We start from the raw sequence: 3,361 nt of genomic DNA on the forward strand, positions 1-3,361 counted from the left end.
TCGCCAGAAGCAGCTTATTCATGCTGGCCACATGACCCGGAAAAACTGTCTGCAGACAAACGCCGGCTCCCTTGGCCAGTAAAGCGAGATGAGTGCCCCAACCCCAGTTGTCCACAACTGGACTTAACTATCAGGGGTCCTTTACCTTTACCTTTACCTTTACCTTTAAGAAGGAAAGAACAGAGGAAAGAACAGTCCAACAATCTACTGGTGCTGGGAAACTAGTTGCTTTTATTGCCATTCACCTGCCCGTGAGGGTGAGGAAACCCATCAGGGCATTGAGCTTTTCACAACCAGCATGGCTGGGTCACGACATATCAAGAAGGAGATTCCAGACAGGAGCTCAGTTGGTCAACAAGACTCCCTGAAATGCTGTGATGTTTGTATAGGATAGGATGAAGCAAAACCCAAACATTTTGGAGAAAGCAAAACGTCAAAGCAGAGTGCAGAAGGGACTGGCTTCGATGGCATCAGTGAGGTCCAGCAGGTGATCAATGTTGAATTGCTTTCGCAGGGAGCTCCCCTCAATTTTCCAGCGGCCGAGAAAGAACATAATCAACAGCAGCCCTTGGGAGGTTGCTTGGTTTTGGGGGGACACTTCACAGCTGGGGGGCAGCATTGGGCAGTTTTGGGGGGACACTTCACGGCTGGGGGGCAGCACTGGGCAGTTTTGGGTGGGCATTTGGTGGGGGGTGCCTTGCAGCCTTGCTTGCACTGGGACATGTTTCCAAAAGTGGGTGGATAAACCTGCAGAGGCAGAATGAAGGAACAAAGAATAATTTAGGGGAGCAAAGAGAGGTTGACCTTATCCCCGACTCCAGTTCCCAACAGGGGCTAACCAGACACTTCTGAGAAGCCCTGTAAGAACGACGTGGCAGTGACCACCCTCCCCTTTTGATTTCTCTCCCATCAAAGCCACTTCCGAGCTAGAGAGGAGGTGGGGTTGCGGGCTTCACGCCCCCGCCTCCTTAAGGGAATCCTCGGCCGCGTCATTCCCCTTGCCAGCCAATCGGCTGGCCTGGGAGGCGTGGCTCACGCTATTTAGGGCCAGCGCGGCCAAGGAGCTTCCTCTTTCAGCACTGCAGTTGCTCCGGTTTCCCAACCCCCAACCCCACCCTTTAGGTTTGACTCTCTGACCTTGCTATGGACCTCGGTTGCTCGCCGTTAAAGGGCCTGGTAGGAATTTTTTCCACTTGGCAAATTGGCTCCAGCCATTTGGTTATTTGCCTACCTCGTAGCAAATCGTCACAACTTCCTTGGCATTGGCAGTTAGTTATTGGTAAGGGTATTGTTATGTAGATGAGAGGGGGGAGGAAGTGCCATCACCTCCCCCCATAGCAAAGGGTAGCCTGGTAAAAGATTCTGGGGGGGGTGGCCCTGTCCGAAGCCTATGGAGGTGTGGGCCCGAGGCACGCCCTCAAGCGGTGACCCCAGGGGAGCTCCTAGTTAACGTGCATCAGCAGGACTCCCCCTACTGGTGGTTAACCCTTACCGAACTTCATGCAATCAGGCTGAAGCCGGATAGTCGGTAGGACCAATGCCTAAGCCAATACCGCTTATTACCTGTAACCAATAAAGTTGTGGCCATTTTTTGCCCATTAACCTAAAATATTGGTGCCATGTGTTTTTATTTCCGATGGGGGGATGCGGGAACTCGCCACGTAATCGAGATTCTGAGATACACTGTCTCTTTCCCTGGAGGCTCCATTCCCAACTAGAGACCATAGTGCAATGGGGCAGCAGCTCAGTGGTTAGAGCATGCAGAAGGGCTGAGAATGTAGGAGGAAGTGTTGTCTACATGGACTGGCAGTGGCCCTTCAGGCAGGGGCAGTGCCAGACCTACATGGAGTTGTTAGGGATTGAACCTGAATCCTTCTGCATGCCAAGCAGCTGTTCTGCCTACTGAGCCAAGGCACCCATCCACCCTGGCTCCTTCCTTCCACAATGGTAGACTAACCAGATGCTTCTCAGAAGCCCACGGCCAGTGCATGAAGGTAGCAGAACCTGCAAAAAACCTTCTGCATGCCAAGCAGGTGTTCCACCAAAGCTCCAACTATGGCACGGAGAGGGACATCTCTTTCAGGGCAGTGCACTCTAGGATTTCCCAAAACTTGGGAATCAACCGTGAGGTGGCACTGTGGTTACCACATCGACAAGCCATCATTTTTCCCCAGAGGAAAACTCTAGAGGAAATCCAGTAAACAGATTATTTAAATCCCACCTCCATGCAAAGAGATCAGTATGCCACCTCGCTTGAGATTCTCATGGTGTTGCCTCATGCTCCAGCCCGGGGCTGAGTTGCAGAGCGCCATGGACTGCTATTTCCACATCATGCCAGTCTCTGTGGAGATCGTATCTACAGCCCTTTTCCCAAAACCTCATAGAGGAAAACAGAGAGAATGCACAGCTAACCTGCACAGCTCAGAGAGCAGTGAGAAGGCCAGACTTACCCAAATTCACAAGACGGAGCAAAGAGGTGAAGCCGACCCAATGGACTGAGGAGCCAGGAGCTGCCAGCCTCTCTTTTATACCCGATTCCACACTGTCTCTTCCGGGCAGAGAAATGTGGACAGGAGAGATTGCTCAATTATCTAATTGACCCAATGAGATCTCACTAGGGCCAACTCCCCATATTCTCCATCAATGGCTCAGCTGAGGAAACATTCCTGCTTGGTGAAGCCTCGTGCCATCGCCCTTCCGCAAATTCCGCTCTTCTCTAGAGCGGTCAAGGAGTTTATCCGCGTCAACATCATTCTTAGTTGCTTCTGCTTCCGGGCACAGGAAGAGTCATAGCTTCATGGTAGACATGTGTTTGGCATGCAGATGGCCCCAGATTCAAGTCCTGGAATCTCCAGGCAGAGCTGAGGGTGAGGGAGAGGAGCCCTGTCTGAAACCCTGGGAGGCCGCCGCCAACCAGTGTTTCCCAATGTGGGCAATAACGCCTCCCACAGGTGCTGGAACGATCCTTGGGGTGGTGTAGTAGCCTCGGGTGCAATTGGGGAAGGCATTGAATAAAAATAAGGGGGCGGTGGAAGCATAAAGAAAAAAGAGAAAGGAATTTTGGGAAACCATTCGTACATGTTTCCTCTCTCTTTTTGAAACAATTTTTATTTGAATTTACAAAAACAAAATTGTGTGGCAAGTCCCCCTCCCCCCATGAGAAATAAAGACACAGGACACGGTATATGAGGTTAATGGGCGGAAAATGGCCACAACTTTGTTGATTGCAGGAATTCAGCGGTATTGGCTTAGGCATTGGTCCTATCAGCTAACCGGCTTCAGCCCGATTGCATGAAGACCGGTGAGGGTTAACCACCAGTAGGGGGAGTCCTGCTAATGTACATCAACTAGGATCTCCCCC

General features: G+C 51.4%; 1 long non-coding RNA gene across 1 annotated transcript; it reads right to left on the reverse strand.

Annotated features, from left to right (window-relative positions):
- Positions 1–211: 211 nt before the first annotated feature.
- On the reverse strand, positions 212–2,646 carry LOC310834462. Its single transcript, XR_014559248.1, has 2 exons — positions 2,451–2,646; positions 212–747 (listed from the first exon to the last, which is right to left on the reverse strand). It is a non-coding gene; the product is annotated as an uncharacterized lncRNA (long non-coding RNA).
- Positions 2,647–3,361: the final 715 nt, after the last annotated feature.

Source organism: Podarcis gaigeae (genome assembly GCF_964106915.1).
Source record: "Podarcis gaigeae genome assembly, chromosome: 16".
NCBI lineage: Eukaryota > Metazoa > Chordata > Lepidosauria > Squamata > Lacertidae > Podarcis > Podarcis gaigeae.